General features: G+C 37.7%; 1 non-coding gene across 1 annotated transcript; it reads right to left on the bottom strand.

Annotated features, from left to right (window-relative positions):
• Positions 1-925: 925 nt before the first annotated feature.
• On the bottom strand, positions 926-1,032 carry LOC122071296. Its single transcript, XR_006138133.1, has one exon. It is a non-coding gene; the product is annotated as a small nucleolar RNA R71 (small nucleolar RNA).
• Between the last annotated feature and the right edge of the window lie 18,498 nt (positions 1,033-19,530).

The following is a 19,530-nucleotide window of genomic DNA, read 5'->3' as shown; positions in this document are numbered from 1 at the left end:
GCAAAAATAAAATAAAGTGGCTGCTCTCCTTGTGTTCGACCTGTAGCTACACTGATCCGTACGCTTGCGGTTATATTTTAAAATCTCAAACAAGTTTTTGGTGCCATTGTCAGGGAGACAGTTCCATGTTATTTTTCGCTTTCTTTTAGTAAATCGGAGTGCTTTGTTTACTTTTTTTTTGTTTTTCCTTTTCTTTTTATTGAATTCCTGATAATAACAACTTACAATAATAGTTGTACCGGTGGAGGTTTTCATGCCTCACAGTATGATAAAGATAGGTTTCGCTCTGTAGTAGTACCTCAGGAATTAACATGAGCAACCCTGGATCCCTACCGGTAAGCTCCCAAAAAGCCAAAAAAAAATATTAAAAATCATAAAAAGAAAAAGTTTTGCAATCCATTCTTTTGTGCTTGTCTTACTCTAGTTGTGAGTAGTTTTCTATTGCATTAGGTGGGTACGTAATACTAAGAATCAGTTAGAAAGAAGAGATCCAACAAGTAGTGACCATATATGTTTGCTCTCTTTAAAACCTTTCAATATGGGAGACCAACAGTAAAACACTCTACCTAAATCTCTGAAAGATAGGTTCTACCCCGCTAGAATAGCCCAACCTTCCTGCATAGTTCTACCACAAGCCTAGGGTAATAATTTTGAATTCAAATCTCAATACATCACTATGTTGCCTCACTTCCATGGGTTGACCTTTAAGAATGCATACCTATTTCTAAGGGAATTTGAAGAGGTATGCATTCCAATTAAGATCCAACAACTTTCTGATGATGCTGTTAAGCTTAGATTTATCACTTTTGCATTGAAAGACCAAGCTAAGAAGTGGTTGTATGGGTTACCCGCAAATTCCATAACCTCATGGGAACAGTTCACAGTTGTCTTCCTTAAGAAGTTTTTCTCAACTCACAATACCAATAAGCTTATAAGTGATATCCTTCAGTTTAGGTAAAAGCCTAGTGAGTCCTTTTCCAAACTTATGGAGAGATTCAAGTATCTACTCCAAGAATGCCCTCACCATGGCCTAGACTTATGGCATTTATGTTAAATAATTTATGAGGGTATTGATTACCGAACTAAACAAATGATAGAGTCTATGTGTCTTGAGGGATTCACATCCTTTACAGATGAAGGAAAGGCATGGGAATTCTTACTTGACTTAGCTGACAAAACCCGTGAGTGGGAATTATCCCAAGAGAGTGAAAGAATCCTAAGAGGGAAAGGATATTTTATGAATGGGACAGTAGCCAAGGAAGCTCATTTGAATAGCCTAATCAAGAGGATTGAGGCTATTGTTCCTAGAGAGCCATCATCAGTCAATTTGGTTAAGATTTGTGCTTGGTGCCAGTCCCCTGGACATGTCATAGAAGAATGCCCCAACACCTCTGGGGGCACTTCTAATGATAATGTTAATACCTTATACCAGAATAATCCATATAGTAACACCTACAATCCAGGATGGAGAAATCACCTAAATTTCTCTTGGAATCAGGGCAACCAAGCAGGGCCTTCCAATTTTCATAATCAAGGTCAACCTGGACCCCAAAGGCCTCCCTATGCATAACAATCTTTTTTACAAAATACTTTTCCTAGGTCAAATATAGGACCTTAGGCTAGTTTTCCTAGGGCCCCTCTCCTATCATCTTATCAGCAACCCCCTGGGTTTACCAACACTGAAGAGGTAAGTAGAATAAATGACTTGAAAAAAAATATGGCCCTCCTCATGATAAGCCATCAAAATCTTATGAGAGAAATCACCCAAGTTGTCTCAATTATGCATGAGAAGGAGAAAGGAACTTTACCCAGTCAACCAGAGCCTAACCCTAGGCATCAACCTGTTAGGTTACAAACACCAACTAATACATCACTAAATATAGTACAAGGTCAGACCCAACAAGGGCCCTCTAACCAATGTAATGTTGTTGATGCCCTTAGGAGTGGTAGAGAGTACCAACAGAGCGTTCTTATATCTTTTCCATCTATTACTTCTGTTAATTCTCCTTCAGTTGAGGACATAAGTGTGCCTCTTGTTCCAGGTTCGTCTGATGAACCTAAATATTCTTCTGAAACTAAAGATGATTTGGTTGAGGAAACCAAAAATGATTCTTCTAAAAAAGAGTAAATTCCTAACAGTCCTTATGTTCATCCTATCCCATTTCCTAATCGCTTGGTACACAAAAAGAAGACTGCTTCCATGGATAAAATTTTAGAAGTCTTCAAAAAGGTAGAAGTGAACATCCCTCTTTTGGATGTCATATCCCAGATCCCCGCCTATGCTAAGGTACTGAAAGATTTGTGTACTCACAAAAGTATTACTAGTGTGCCCAAAAAGGTGTTCTTGGCAGGTAACACCTACATTGAGCATGCCTTACTTGACCTTGGCGCAAGTGTGAATCTTTTACCTTACCATATGTACAAGCAACTAGGATTGGGAGAATTGAAAGCCACTGAAACTACTCTTCAGTTGGCAGGTAGGTCTATTAAGATTCCTAAAGGGATGGTTAAGGATGTCTTACTAAAGGTAGGAGAATTTATTTTTCCTGTTGATTTCATTGTGTTAGATACCAAGCCCTTCTCAACCAAGGATGAGATCCTAATAATTCTAGGAAGACCATTCTTGGCTACCAATAATACATTAATCAACTGCCAGAATGGTTTCCTAGGTTATCTTTTGGCAACCAAACTGTTGAGTTTAACATATTTAGGATAGGCAAGCAACCACATATGAAAAAAGAGATCAATATGCTTGAGGATTTTCTGGATTTTTCTGATGATTTAATTACCAACTTTGATATTAATTTTGATTCAAAATTTCAAGAGTGTATGGATGAGTTGGATGATGATAGTGAAAATTCTTTTTTGAAGTCTTGAGTCTTCACACACCTGTGGAGCCCTTAGGACCCCTTTCCAATTCCATTCCCAAACCTTCCATAGTTGAGCCCCCTAAGCTAGATCTTAAGGAGTTGCCATCTAATTTTAGGTATGCTTTCCTAGGGCCTGACCAGACTCTTCCTGTAATAATTTCTTTAAATTTGACTTCTAGCTAGGAAGAGGAGTTACTTAAAGTGTTAAAAGATAATAGAGAAGCCCCAGGTTGGACCATGGTTGATACCAAGGGTATAAGCCCTTCTATTGTGCAACATCATATACATCTTATGGATGATTCCAAACCATCCATGAAACCCCAAAGAAGAGCTAATCCAGTGATGATGGAAGCCATTGAGAAAGAGATCCTAAAGTGCTTGGATCATGGAATAATTTATCCTATTTCTGACTGCCAATGGGTAAGCCCAGTTCACATAGTGCCTAAGAAGTCTGGGGTAACTATAGTTCCCAATACCAATAATGAACTAATTCCAACCCGTGTCCAATCAGGGTGGAGAGTATGTATAGACTACAGGAAACTTAATGTGGCAACTTGGAAGGACCACTTCCCATTGCCATTTATTGACCAAATATTGGAGAAGTTAGCTGGACATAAATACTATTGTTCTCTTAATGGATATTTCGGCCATAACCAGATCCCAATTGCTTTAGAGGACTAACATAAGACTACTTTTACATGCCCATATGAAACATTTGCTTATAGGCGTATGCCTTTTGGGCTTTGCAATGCCCCTGCTACATTCCAACGATGCATGATGAGCATCTTTTTTGATATGGTCAAAAAACTGTTAGAAGTATTTATGGATGACTTTTCAATTCATAAGAATTCCTATTCTGAATGTCTTCATCATCTTTCCCTAGTTTTGAAAAGGTGCATATCTACGAATTTGGTTTTGAATTGGGAGAAATGCCATTTTATAGTTAAATCTGGTATTGTTTTAGGCCATGTAATATCCAAGGAGGGAATTAAGGTAGATAGAGCCAAAGTGGATTTAATTGATAATTTATCATCTCCTCAATCTGTTAAGGATGTCCGGTCTTTTCTAGGGCATACAGGCTTCTACAGAAGGTTTATTAAGAACTTTAGTCAGTTAGCCCAACCTCTCACTTCATTACTTGCCAAAGATCAAACTTTTGAGTTTTCTAAAGAGTGCCTAGAATCCTTCAAACAACTTAAGAAGGAGTTAACTAATGTACACATTGTTCAACCACTTGTTTGGACTGAACCTTTTGAACTGATGTGTGATGCTTCGGATTTTACCATAGGAGCGGTTTTGGGTCAAAGGATTAATAAGTTATCCACTATCATTTACTATGCTTGTAGGACCTTAAATGATGCACAACTCAATTATACAACTACTAAAAAAGAATTTTTAACTGTTGTGTTTGTATTAGACAAGTTTCAGTCTTACTTAGTTGGTTCACATGTGGTGATGTATATTGATCATTCTGCTCTCAGATACCTAGTTCAAAAGAAGGATGCTAAAGCCCATCTCATTAGGTGGGTTTTACTTTTGCAAGAGTTTGATTCAAAAATTAAGGATAAAAAAGGAGTTGAAAACCTAGTTGCAGACCATTTATCCTGGCTTCCTAATTCCTTGACTGTCGATTCTCAAGTCAACGAGAACTTTCCAGATGAACAATTATTTACAATGTCCAGTGAACCATGGTTTGCTGATATTGTCATCTTCTTAGTTTCAGGTGTGACTCTGGATCATTAGCCCACCCAAAATAATTATAGGTTTCATTCCCAAGTTAAGCACTTTTTCGGAGATGATCCTTATTTGTTTAAGATATGTCTGGATCAGATTATCCGACGATATGTTCCTGATCATGAACAACATTTCCTTCTCTCTTTTTATTATGATCATGTATGTGGTGGACACTTTGGACCTAAGAAGACTGCCGCAAAGGTTCTCCAATGCGGATTTTATTGGCCCACTATTTTTAGAGATGCTTTTGATTTTTGTAAGGCTGGTACTGCCTACCAGTCTTTTGGCCGTATCAATAAGAGGAACATGATGCCCCTTGACCCTATTTTGGTAATTGAGATCTTTGATATATGGGACATCGATTTCATGGGACCATTCCCTAATTCCTTTGGGAATTTGTATATACTTTTGGCTGTTGATTACGTTTCTAAATGGATAGAGGTCATACATTGTAAATCTAATGACCACAAAGTGGTGGTCCAGTTTCTTAAAGAGAACATTTTTTTCCCGCTTTGGTGCACCACGTGCAATAATTAGTGATAGCGGTACTCATTTTTGTAATCGGCCTTTTGAGGCCATAATGAAAAAGTATGAGATCACCCATAAGTTATCTACCCCTTATCACCCCCAAACTAATGGCCAAGTGGAGGTGTCTAATAGGCAGATCAAACAAATCCTGGAGAAAACTATTAATCCCAACCGTAAGGATTGGTCCCTTAGGCTCATTGATGCCTTGTGGGCCCATTGGACAGCATTCAAGATCGACCTTAGTCAGTCTCCCTACCGTTTGGTATATAGGAAAGCTTGTCACTTGCCAGTTGAGTTGGAGCATAAGGCTTTTTGGGCCATCAAGAAGCTCAACTTTGATTTGTCTGATGCAGGAATTCATCGTAGGCTCCAACTATCCGAGTTGGAGGAACTTAGGAATGATGCCTATAAAAGTTCTAGGATTTACAAGGAAAAGACCAAAGCTTTCCATGATAAGCACATTCTACGCAAATCTTTTACAATTGGTGATAAGGTCTTATTATACAACTCTCGATTGCATCTTTTCCCTGGTAAGGTTAGATCTCGATGGGATGGCCTGTATATTATCCATAATGTATATCCCCATGGGGCTATGGATATTTTGAATCCAGGAACAGGGGTAATTTCGAAGGTTAATGGTCAGCGTTTGAAGCCGTTCCTCGAGTTTCCTAATACTGATAGTGAAGAGGTCATGGATCTCTATGAACCTCTTTACACTGATGACTAACTTTTAATCAGGTATGACCCCCTTGCATTGTCTTCGCTTTTAATTCTTTCCATGCATTGAGGACATTGCATGACCTAAGTGTGGGGTAGGGAAACCAGTTTTTGCTTTTTTCACTTTGTTTTGTTTGTTTTTCTTTTTATTTTTGAGCTTGCTGAGGATGAAGTCCTACTTTGGCTTTTGGCTAATGATCATACCATTCAATTGCTTGATGTATGAAAAAAAAAATTTTGATTAAGGTACCCATTTTGAATGTATAAAAACCCTGTTGAGAAGAAAGAAACAAGCCTGTGTCTTGAGATGAGACTTTCTTTTGAAAAATAAGAGACCCCTATTTTATGTTGTTAGACCATATATAAGTCTGTGGGTTCCTTGTACTTTTGATTTGGAGTTGAGACATTCTTTTTAATTTGGCATGAGTTGACAAATGCATAATTTTAAATGAAATGTGAAATGTGGTATAAAGAAGAATAAGAGTTGATTCCCTTAGAACTAGACAGGTCATTGCACCTCAGGAAGCGTGGTGTCTTAATCAAAATTCCTTGGGAGGAAACTTCTAAAGGAACCCTAGCATCATTGTCCTTGCGGGCATATGCAGAAAAGCGAAGCTACATAGTAACTTAGGTGTCTGGTGTTTGCTCCACCATGTCATTCAGGCCAAAAGTAGTGGAGTAGAATAGAGTTCATTACACGAAAAATGGAAAAAAAAATGTGCAAATTAATACTAGGTAGGTCAAAAACACTCCAACACCTTAGTCACCGGTTCCCTATTTCTTCACAAGTGGTTTTGTCTTAAGATAAGGATGTTTTGGAAGAGACGAAGTGAGTTCCAAATTAAGAAATATGCTAGTGCCTAGAATTGATAAAAGGTAATAAAGTTCAAGTGTGGGGGTCCCCTTGTAAGAGGAATTATCTTTGCTCTAGATCGGTATGGCCCTTACCTTTAGTCAAGGTTGGGATTTGTTCATTCGGAATTTTGGGTGTATATTCATTGCAAACACCCACGGGACACAACTCATCCACTAGGGGTGACCTAGGGGTATAAAGGCTTGTTGCACATGCTAAGTGTAACCGTGATTCCTACAAAAGTGAGTTAGGTTTTTTGTTTTTATTCTTTTTCTTTTTGTTTTGCTCGAGGATGAGCAAAGTCTAAGTGTGGGGGAATTCTGATGAGCACATTTATGTGTGAAATCTAGGGTAGTAAAACATGCATTTTAAATATTTAGAATGGAGTTACCTTGGGTTTTACTCTCTTTTGCATATTTTATATTTTCAAGGCCTTAAGGGCTATCGGGTACTATATCTCTAATTTTACATATAAAGCGGTCCTATTTCTTTCCATAGTTGCGAAGAGAACAAAATTCTGAGCAAGATGGATGTGTTCAATTGCAAGTACACATTCTTTTGATCAACCGTACAAGTGACTATACTTTCGGGTCAGAAAAAGAATAATGGATCAGAACTGAACTGAGATGCAGAACCAGCCTGTTTGTAGTTATCCCAGAGGTAAAAGGAATATTCTAAATACTAACAAGGATCGATGGACCACATCCTTAAGTGATTAAAGATTCGTTTTCTGTAACAATAACTACCTAGCGTAGTTGGGGAGTTGTGGTGTGCAAAATCCCTTACTTATTAGGAGGTCTCAAGTTCGAACCTCTTAGCTACCATTTTGTTGAGATTTTTATTTTAAAAGATTTTCTCTATCCTACTCATCACTCAAAGGAGGTTGGTAAAAGGGCTTTTTACGCGAGAGGAGAGAGAAATAAAGAAATAAAGAAATAAAGAGAAAAAATAGGAAAGGGATAAAAAGCAAAAAAATAATTAAAAAAATCATCCAAGATGCTACCCACGTTTGAAGAAGAGAGAGAAAAAAATAAAAAAAAGAAGAAAAAATGAAGCAAAATTGTTGGAGATTCCCTACTTCCTAGAATTCTCTCTCTTCTCTCTCCTCCACCTCATCAACAAGATAAAAAAAAAAATTTTTTTAGAAGCTAAATCTTTAGCTTCCCTCCCCCATTCTCTATATAATAGAATTAACACAAGGGGAGAAGGCACTTCATTCTTCTTCTAGGGTTTTTTCTTAGTTGCTCTATCTCTTTCTCTAGTTTTCTCTTTCTCTAGTTCTAGTTCTAGGTTTATACTTTAAACACTTTTGTAAGTTCTTTTTATTCAATTAATGCAAGTACTTTTGTTTTTGATTCAGTCTTTTATTTTTATTGTTTAAACAATTGAAGTTTTAATTTTCAAGTTCTAGTTTTAGGCTTAGTTCTAGGTGACAAGAACAAGCTATAAAGCATGTCTTTCAAGTTCAATTTTTTTTTTCAGATTTGTTTTCTCTAGTAATAGAAATTTCAGATTTGATTTATTCCAGATCTAGTTTTTAGTACTGGTAGTATCTCAAATCAATCAAGATTTTAGTTTAAGGGTTGAAGTTAGAGTAAGTAGGCTCCTTTAGTTGTCTTTTCTCCCCCTCTCATTCCCTTTCTAACTACCCTTTCTTTCTTAATTTAGGATTTTAATTTCAGTCGTTACATTATTGCTGTCCCTTTCCCCCAAGGTTATGGCTAGTGTATGTGTTGGCTTTGCCCCTCCTAGCCATAAAATCATCAATTTATTGCTTTTATTTTAATTGTCTCCCTTTCCCTAAAGCCAAGTAGAGTAACCCTTGTAAGAGTGACTCTCTGGTCAAGTAGGGAAGCTCATATTATGATGCATCCCTCGGGCTAAGTAGAGAAACCTACTTGGGAGTCTCTCTCTAGCTTTATCCCCTTTCTTTTACTTTATTTTTATTTTAGCAGTTTTTTCCTTTATTGCTTTTTAATTGCATGGGTGTTTATTTTCAGTTATTTATTTATTTAATTTTAACCGTGTGGCTTGCGTCTTTAAATTCTTAGATGATGAATGGTTAGGACGTTATTTTAGATACATATGTTTAAGACGATAATTAGAATTAGATCATAACCATTAATCGGTTCACTTTCGCATTATTAAAAGAAGCAAAAAAAAAAATAAAGTGGCTGCTCTCCCTGTGTTCGACCCATAGGTACATTGATCTGTACGCTTTCGGTTACATTTTAAAATCTTAAATAAGCCGTATCAAGAACATCTGGAAGAGGTGATTGAACACTTTAAGAAGATCTTGTTCGAATACTTTCAGAGAGATAACAACAGGTTTGTTGATGCCCTTGCAGCCTTGGCTTCCATGGTAGAGTGCAACCTTATGACTAGGGTGCAACCATTCTTGGTAGAACAAAGAAGCAAACCCATTTATCAAAATTTAGTAAACTCTCTCACTGTAAATGGTCGGTCTTGGTTTGCTCACATAGTGGATTTCATCAAAGAAAGGAAATACCCAGTTGAGGCAACTGATAGAGAAATGAAGTTTCTAAGGAGATATGCCACCCGATTTATTCTTCAAGAGGATTTGTTATACAAGAGATCCTATGACGGAATATAGTTGTTGTGTGTGGATGAGGAGTAAGTGGCAACCATCATGGAGGAAATTCATCAAGGCCTCTGTGGACCCCATATGAATGCTAAGATGCTAGCTAAGAAGATTCTCATATTGGGATACTATTGGAACACAATGGAAGCAGATTGCGTGAGTTTTGTCAAGAAATGTCACAAGTGTTAGATATTTACCAACATCATATATATCCCACCAATAGAGTTGCACTCGCTCAGTTTTCCTTGGCCATTCTCCACTTGGGGTATTGATATCATAGGGAAAGTCAACCCCAAAGTATCCAATGGCCATGAATTCATCTTAGTAGCCATTGATTATTTCACCAAGTGGGTAAAAGCTCAGTCATATGTGGTTCTCACGTCTGCTAAGGTAGCAAAATTCATCCAAGAAAATATCATTAGCTGATATAGAGTACCTCAAGAGTTTATATCGGATCAGGGATCCCATTTTTGGGGTAAAACTGACAAAATCTACACGAAGTTCGATACCAAAAGGCATCGCTCTACCACTTACAGGCCATAGACGAATGGGGTAGTAGAAGCAGCTAATAAGAACATCAAGGTAATTTTATAGAAAATGGCTAAAACACACAAGGATTGGGCGGATAAGTTACCACTTGCTTTATGGGTATATCAAACTTCTGTATGATCCTTGACAGGGGCAACCCCATTTTCTTTGTTATATGGGATTGAGGCGGTTCTACCTGTGAAAATCCTAGTACCATTCCTAAGGTTATTTCTTGATAGTCAATTACCTGAAGGAGAATGGATGAAGGCTATACACGATGAGCTCAATTTCCTCAATGAAAGGCGTATGAAGGCTATGGATAATCTGAAGAAATATCAACTGAGAATGGCAAGGGCCTTCAACAAGGATGTGCAGCCCATCACATAGAAGAGGGTGAACTTGTTCTTCAAGAACAAAGAGCCCCAATTCATGACCCAAGAGGAAAATTCAGGCCCAACTAGAGTGGCCCATTCACTGTCAAAGAAATTCTACCAGGCAAAGCTGTGAAACTCATAGATAACAATGGTGAAGAAGTACCCAGACTGGTCAACATGGATCAACTCAAGAAATATTATGTCTAAAGGGGTGAACAGCCCGAACGATATCAGACATGATTCCTCTCAAGGGATACGTAGGTAACTTGATATGTGCAAGTGCGGTCTCAACCATTTAAAGGCAATAAATTGGTTCCTCAATTAATAATTGAAGTATATTAAAAGATCATCATAGTTTGTGTCCCCCAAGAATTGCCACCTGGCATGCAAGGCCATTAGGTATCTGTCATTCCACTAGGGTCTATCAAACTCTTATCCAGGATTTCATCCCCCAAAAGAGAATCACCGCCCGGCACCAGTGTATCAGGGCTAGTTTATTCCGCACCCTTGATTAGTAAAAAAAAAAACAGAGAAAGAGAATTTGATGCAACAGTGGTAAAGGTTTGGTTGTGTCAACAGTTAACGAGTAATGCTTTGAAAAATCATTAAATCTCCTTTTGTTTGTGATGGTTGCAGGAAAAGGTATGGGCTCATTGCATGAAATATTGAGAAAATGGACCTTGGACATAAACATGAGGGCACCAGGACTGCTGGAATCAATGAATGTGTCAATGCTCGGTCAGATCACGTGTGTAAAATTACATCACCAATTGCTTCGGCAAGTGCCTCAAAATTGTGATGCCAACCTGCATGTGTTTCGGTTCGGATTAGTTGAGATCTTTCCAACTCTCAAAGAATTCCTAGTTTGCATGTTATCTCCACCCAAAGGAAGGTTAATCCAACCATCTTTAAAGAAAGATTACTCAGAGGAAATTCAGGATTTCTCCAGATGGAATGAGGAGGAAGTGAAGCAATACGTTAGATATGGAAAGATTGATATTCTAAAGGTAGCCCTGATCTTCGCTTAATATCTATCATTGGGAGGAATCCATCAACAAAGATCACAGGATGCTTTTCTACTTTGCATGATAGCTTGGTATGTTTTCCGAGATCCTGGACGTGGTGCACTGCTCGTTCTAATTGAAGTAGTCAAGTAGTTGAAGAAAGGAGGCGACATCATCTCAATAGTTCTTGCAAAAACACTCAAGGGATTTGATGACATGAGCCATAGCCATAGATTTAGACTAAATCATTATCAAGGAAGTCCTACTATTTTCTAGATTTGGCTCCTCAAGAAACTGAAGTTGACTAAGCCATTAAAAGAGTAACAACTCGGAGTTTTTTGCTACCAAGATAAGAAGGAAGTTCCATAATTTAACCTTATCATTAATTGGAAGAAGTACTTGTAAGAAAGTATTACACAGGATATTGCATGGAAATGCCTAGGGTGGCCACATGGAGATTTTTTAATAAGGACCCCTGAACACAATTACGTCAGGTTGATGGGATTAACTCACACATGTATTGAACTTGGTAATAAAGTAGTATGTTATTTGGATTTTTGTGTCATTCCGATTATTCTAATGGAAACTTGAGTTGTGGAATTGATCGTGCCTAAAAATTCAAAATTCATAAATAAAATTGGCTTTATAATATCAATAAATCCTCATTTATAAAAAGGTCAAATGCCAAGGAAAGAAGGAACAAATAGGGGAAGGGGAAAAGAAAGACAAAACATATACATACGTTATTACTTGCAAGAACTACAAGAACAAGTCCCTAAGAAGCAAAGTCATCATCTGAACCATACTCTGAATTACCCTCATGTGATGCTGAGGAGCTCAGGGATGCCAGTCTTGTACTCTCCAGCCTCCGGGTCAAATCCTGAATCAATGTCTGCCGCTAGGCATTCTCCTGCCGGTAGGAGCTGACTTGGCTTTCCAAGGCGACAATCCTTCCATTCTAAGAAGTATAGGAGAGGATAAAAAAAAAATATTGAGATGAAAAAATACCAAGTTCAAAATTATTTTTGTGGTAGATGAAAATTATATCACATGGAAGTGGAGGGTAAAAATCAAAGGGAAGGTAAAATTCAAATTCATGTGGTAGGTGAAAATTATATCACAAGGAAAAGAAAAATGTAAAAGTCAAAATTTTATTGATAGGTAAAGAGTTTTTCATAGTCAAAACCAAAAGCAAAGAGTAAGATTCCAAATCAAAACCAAAGAGCAAGATTCCAAATCAAAACCAAAGAGCAAGATTCCAAATCAAAACCAAAGAGCAAGATTCTAAATCAAAGAACCAAAGATCAAGAATCAAGAGAAAATCAAGGAAAGAAACAATTGTATTTACCCAGCTCCAGGTAGCCCAATTTCATTAACCTGACCCCAGGTGGCCCAATTGCATTTACCCGGCCCCAGCTGGCCCAATTTTATTGAACCGGCCCCAAGTGGCCCAATTGCATTTACCCAGCCCCAGGTGGGCCAATCTCTTTAAATCGGTTCTGAGTGACCCGGCCTCATAATTGATTCCCTGAACTAGCATATGGAAGCCCAGCTAAGGAAAATCCATTTTTTGTCTTTTGCAAGATTGAAAGAGCAACAAATTTCTTTTTTGTAATCGATAATCCTAGATAGCCTAAATTGGTTCAAAAGACCTGACCTGGAGACCAAATTCCCTAAGCCGGCACATGGACGCCAGGCCTAAGAAAATTCAAAGATCAAGCTACTAACATCTTTTGCAAGATTGAAAGAGCAGTGAATTTCTTTCCTACAATCGGCAGCCCAGGTTAGTCCTAAAACTTTAAAGTAGTTAAGAGGTATTACCTATTGCATTTTCAACTCCATCATTAATGAGAAGAATGACGGCAGTACATGTTCCATGTGACAAAATGTGGTCATTTTTTTCTTTGTCTTTCAACCGTTGGCATAGGCCTCGACCAAAGAGGGGCATTCCGTAGACACCCAATTTTGTCATCCCCTCTGGCTATGATGAAATGTGGATCTTGGACTTGACTTCCTACTTCTAATCAACAAGAGATGATGTCTGACTAAAAGAACCCAGAAAACATCCCCTACCTAAAAAACCTCATAAACCCTACGCGGGAGAAAAGAGGGTCCAATTCTGAATTTTTATATCAAATGGATAGTACTCAAAAATATGATTGACAATATATGGTACGTCAAAATCAAACCGTTGGATCTCTTGCAATCTTCCCTGAAAAATCATGCATGTCGTGCACACCTGCCTCCATGCATGTCGTGCCTGCCTGCTAGCCAGCAGGCCAGTCCCGTAAGTATGCTGCCCTCACTGGCCAGCCAGCCAGCATACCAACCCCACAAGCTGCGTATACTGGCCAACCATCCAGGAGGCATAGCCGATGAGCCCCCTGTAGCCCTACCTACACCCCCTCGCACGCGCCCCCTTAAACCATCGTATACGCCCCTTGTAGCCTTGCCCGTATATCCCGACAGCCCTACCTGTAGCCCCTCGCACCCTCGAATGCGCCCACTGGCACCACCGTATATGCCCCCTGCAGCTCTGCCTACACCCTTGTGCGTGTCCCCTAGCACCCTGGCGGGTGCCCCCTCGCACCATCGTGCATACCCCTTGCAGCCCTACCTATACCTCTGTAGGCCAGCCTGTGTACCCAACACTGCCCTGCTAGCATTCCCTACACCGCGGCCTCCTATCGGTTCAAAAAAGAATCTTTTTACTTTATTGGTCAAAAAAATTTACCTTTTACCCCATGGGCTATGAAAAATTACCTTCCACCCCAGTGGTCCAAAATTTATTACTTTCACCCCATTGGTTTAGAAAAATTACTTTTTGCTATAATTGGTTAAGGAATTTTCTCTCCTCCCTATTGGTCCAGAAATCCTATAAATACCCACTCCCTTTGGTTTCAAGGAAACGCCAACACACCAACAAACCATAAGATTCCAAGCCTCTTAGTGAGAGAAGCTCTGTCCTCTCTCCTCCCCTTTCCCCCCTTGAGGTTTTTCAAGTCTTCAGAGAGATTTTCATAAGATTCAAAGTGTTCTTCGGATCTTCATAAGATTTGAAGTGTTCTTCGGGCCTTCGAAACTCTTCAATCCTTCACCTTTTTGAGTGATATTTTTGTGTAGAAAAAGTTTCCGCATAGTCTCCCACCCCCCTTTTTGAGGTCCTTCAGTATACGGAGAGATCTTCGTAGTCCTTCAAATCTTCGAAGTGTTCTTTGGGCCTTTGAAGTTCCTCAACAATTTAGGTTTCAGCCCATCCCCAGTGGAAGCTCTCTAGAGTGTCACCTTAGCTAACATCCAAAAGTAATCGTTCCTAGCCAGAACTTTGTTCGAATATCATCACGTCAGCATCTCTCAAGAAAGGAAGTTGGAGGTCAAGACCATCTTCCCCTGAGCCGGGAGAATCCACAAGAAAGTTCGTACAAACATCAACCAGGGGGTCCGCCCCTCTTGACTAGAAATAGGGATCAAGCTTAGTAAAATTTCTTAACAGAATTAGCGCAATGTAGACTTTATATAGACTTTTGAGATTTTAAAATGTAATCGCAAGCGTACGGATAAGTGTAGCTGCGGGTCGAACATAGGGAGAGCAACCACTTTATTTTTTTGCTTCTTTTAATAATACGAAAGTGAACCGATTAATGGTTGTAATCTAATTCTAATTACCATCCTAAACATATTTATCTAAAATAACGTCCTAACCATTCATCATCTAAGAATTTAAATATGTAAGCCACGCAATTAAAATTAAATAAATAAATAGCTGAAAATAAACACCCCACGCAATTAAAAAGCAATAAAGGAAAAAAAACTGAAATAAAAATAAAGTAAAAGAAAGGGGATAAAGCTAGAGAGAGACAAGTAGGTTTCTCTATTTAGCCTGAGGGATGCATCATAATATGAGCTTCCCTACTTGACCAGAGAGTCACTCTTACAAGGGTTACTCTACTTGGCTTTAGAAAAAGAGAGATAATTAAAATAAAAACAATAAAATGATGGTTCTATGGCTAGGAGGGGCAAAGCCAACACATACACTAGCCATGAACCTTGGGGAAAGGGATAGCAATAATGTAATGACTAAAGTTAAAATCCTAAATTAAGAAAGAAAGGGTAGTTAGAAGAGGGAATGAGAGGAGGGAGAGAAGACTATTGAAGGAGCCTACTTACTTAAAATTCAACCCTTGAACTGAAAAACTTGATCGCTTTGAGATACTACTAGTACTAAAAATCAGGTCTAGAATAAATCAAATCTGAAATTTCTAGTACTAGAGAAAACAAATCTAAAGAAAAAAATTGAACTAGAAAGACATGCTTCATAGCTTGTTCTTATCACCTAGAACTAAGCCTAGAACTAGAACCTGAATATTACAACTTCAATTGTTTAAACAATAAAAATAAAAAACTGAATCAAAAAAAAAAAGTGTTTGTATTAATTGAATAAAAAGAACTTACAAAAGTGTTTAAAGCATAAACCTAGAACTAGAGCTAGAGAAAGAGATACAACAACTAAGAAAAAAAACCCTAGAAGAAGAATGAAGTGCCTCCTCCCCTTGTGTTAATTCTATTATATAGAGAATGGGGGAGGGAAGCTAATGATTTTAGCTTCTAAAAAAAAAAAGATTTTTTTTTTATCTTGTTGATGAAGTGGAGGAGAGAGAGCAGAGAAAATGTGTGGAGAGAGATCTCCCACGATTTTTCTTGACTTTTTTCTTATTTTTTCTCCCTTTTTCTATTTTTCTCTCTTCTTGCGCAAGAAACCCCCTTTGGCTGATTATTCTTGCTTGGATTTGGACAATATTCTATTTTAATAGAAAATTCCATCCATGCCCTTGTCTTTTTTTTTCTTCTTTTGTATTTTCTCTCTCTCTCTCTTCTTCAAACTTTAGTACAACCATCTTGGCCGACCTCCTTTAAGTGATGAATAGGAGAGAGAAAATTTTCTAAAAAAATCCTCAACAAAATGGTAGCTAAGATGTTCGAACTTGAGACCTCCTAATAAGCAAGGGATTTTGCACACCACAACTCACCAACTACGCTAGGTAGTTGTTGTTACTAAAAATGAATCTTCAATCACTTAAGGATGTGGTCCATTTATCCTTATTGGCATTTGGAATATTTCTTATACCCTTGGGACAACTGCAGATGGATTGGTTCTGCATCTCGGTTCAGTTCTAATCCATTATTCTTTTTCTAGCCAGAAAAGAATAATCACTTGTACTGTTGACCAAACGAATGTGTCCTTACAATTGAACACGTCCATCTTGCTCAGAATTTTATCCTCTTCGCAACCATAAAAAATAATAGGACCTCTTTAAGAGTAAAATTGGAGATATAGCACCCAATAGTCCTTAAGGTCTTGAAAATATAAAACCTGCAAAAATAGAGTAAAACCCAAGGTAGCTCAATTCTAAATATGTAAAATGCATGTTTTACTACACTAGATTTCACACATAAATGTGCTCATCAATAGACATTTTTTAGTGTATATAGTTATTTAAATTCAGTCAATGTATATATGTGTGATAACTTAGCCATGCATGTGGAGTTAGAATAATTGTGAAAAATGTTCATTCTTAAGCATCTAGTAGGAAGATCGGTTGAACCAGGTAGATTGGGTGCCTAGCACCTTCCCAACTCTACAACCTGACACTTACCCCTAATCTTCTTAGGAATTGGGCCCACCCCCGGGTCCTAGGCCCATAATCCTAGGTGGGGACTCCAAACCCTTTTGCATGATCCCGATCCCTATATTGGACCATCATCAAATCCCCGTCTTGAATGACGAACTCTACACTCTTGCGAAATAGGCCTCCATGTATCTGCGAGAGGCAATACGACGGAGCAGGGCCTGTAGGATAAGCACACACGACACACCCTCCCTCATGAAAGAGAAAGAGAGGAGAGAGGACAGAATCAATACAAGTCCTTCACACCCCCCAAAAGGGGAGAAGAGAGATCTCATCATTTCTAGCCGCTACCCTCACACCTATGATAACCATACATGTGGAATCCAATTCCATATCATGTCTCCCAATCATACACACATACTAAGTATTCTCATTATTCCACCAATGTCCTATTATCCACACTTCATTATAATTCAAAACTTATAACATCACCATGCCTAATATCATACTTTAACTTTCATATATTATCTTTACATACTCAGATATATATATATATATATATATTTTTAATGATTAGATAATCCAGACCTTCAATGCTCCAAAATTTTTCCTCATATTCTTACCTCATAAATTAATTTTTCTTCCTTTTATATCACCCATACAACTTGATCTTAGGTCCACTCACTTCAATCTGTTATCCTTCTCACTATTCCACATTTATGATACTAACATTGCCGTTCTGATCCAATATCAAGATCGGATCTATTGGGCAGCACAACATAATAGGTATCAACTTCCATAATGCATATGAGGTAATAAAATAACCAAGATACATCTGGTACAGCAATGTGTTTGAGATTTTAAAATGTAACCACAAGTGTATGGATCAGTGTAGCTGTGGGTCGAACACAGGGAGAGTAGCTATTTTATTTTTTTGCTTCTTTTAATAGTGTAAAAGTGAACCGATTAATGATTGTGATCTAATTCTAATTACCGTCCTAAACATATGTATCTAAAATAACGTCCTAACCATTAGTCATCTAAGAATTTAAACACGCAAGTCATGTAATTAAAATTAAATAAATAAATAGCTATAAATAAACACCCCACACAATTAAAAAGCAATAAAGGAAAAAAAATGTTGAAATAAAAATAAAGTAAAAGAAAGGGGATAAAGCTAGAGAGAGACTCATAAGCAAGTTTCTCTACTTAGCTCGAGGGATGCATCATAATATGAGCTGCCCTACTTGACCAGAGAGTCACTCTTACAAGGGTTACTCTACTTGGCTTTAGGGAAAGGGAGACAATTAAAATAAAAACAATAAAATTATGGTTCTATGGCTAGGAGGGGCAAAGCCAAAAAATACACTAACCATGAACCTTGGGGGAAAGGGATAGCAATAATGTAACGATTGAAATTAAAATCCTAAATTAAGAAAGAAAGGGTAGTCAGAAGAGGGGATGAGAGGGAGGAGAGAAGACTACTAAAGGAACCTACTTACTTAAACTTCAACCCTTGAACTGAAAACTTGATCGATTTGAGATACTACCAGTAGTAAAAACCAGATCTGGAATAAATCAAATCTGAAATTTCTAGTACTAGAAAAAAAAAATCTAAAGAAAAAAATTGAACTTGAAAGACATGCTTCATATCTTATTCTTGTCACCTAGAACTAAGCCTAGAACTAGAACTTCAAAATTACAACTTTAATTGTTTAAACAATAAAAATAAAAGACTGAATCAAAAACAAAAGTGCTTGCATTAATTGAATAAAAAGAACTTACAAAAGTATTTAAAGCATAAACCTAGAACTAGAGCTAGAGAAAAAGAAAACTAGAGAAAGAGATAGAGCAACTAAGAAAAAACACTAGAAGAAGAATGAAGTGCCTTCTTCCCTTGTGTTAATTCTATTATATAAAGAATGGGGAAGGGAAGCTAACGATTTTAGCTTCTAAAAGAAAAAAAAGATTTATTTTTTATGTTGTTGATTAGGAGGAGAGAGAAGAGAAAAAATGTGTGGAGAGAGATCTCCCACGATTTTTCTTGCCTTTTTTTCCTATTTTTCTCCCTTTTCTATTTTTCTCTATCTTCTTGCACAAGAAACCCACTTTGGCCGATTTTTCTTGCTTGAATTTGGACAATATTCTATTTTAATGGGAAATTCCATCCATGGCCTTGTCTTTTTTTTTTCCTTCTTTCCTATTTTTTCTCTTTATTTTCTCTCTTCTTCAAAGTTACGTACAACCATCTTGGCCGACCTCCTTTAAGTGATGAGTAGGAGAGAGAAAATCATCTAAAAAAAAAACTCAACAAAATGACAGCTAAGAGGTTCGAACTTGAGACCTCCTAATAAGGAAGGGATTTTACATACCACAATTCACCAACTACGCTAGGTAGTTGTTACCAAAAACGAATCTTCAATCACTTAATGATGTGGTCCATCGATCCTTGTTGGTATTTGAAATATTCCTTATCCCTTGGGACAACTGCAGATGGATTGGTTCTGCATCTCGGTTTAGTTCTGGTCCATTATTCTTTCTCTAGCCCGAAAAGAATAATCACTTGTATGATTGACCAAACGAATGTGTACTTGCAATTGAACATGTCCATCTTACTCAGAATTTCATCCTCTTCACAACCATGAAAAGAAATATGACCTCTTTAAGTGTAAAATTGGAGATATAGCGCATGA

This window comes from Macadamia integrifolia, unplaced genomic scaffold (genome assembly GCF_013358625.1).
Source record: "Macadamia integrifolia cultivar HAES 741 unplaced genomic scaffold, SCU_Mint_v3 scaffold_19A, whole genome shotgun sequence".
NCBI lineage: Eukaryota > Viridiplantae > Streptophyta > Magnoliopsida > Proteales > Proteaceae > Macadamia > Macadamia integrifolia.
Note: the sequence above shows the minus strand (reverse complement) of the source record. Positions and strands in the feature narration are given on the sequence as shown.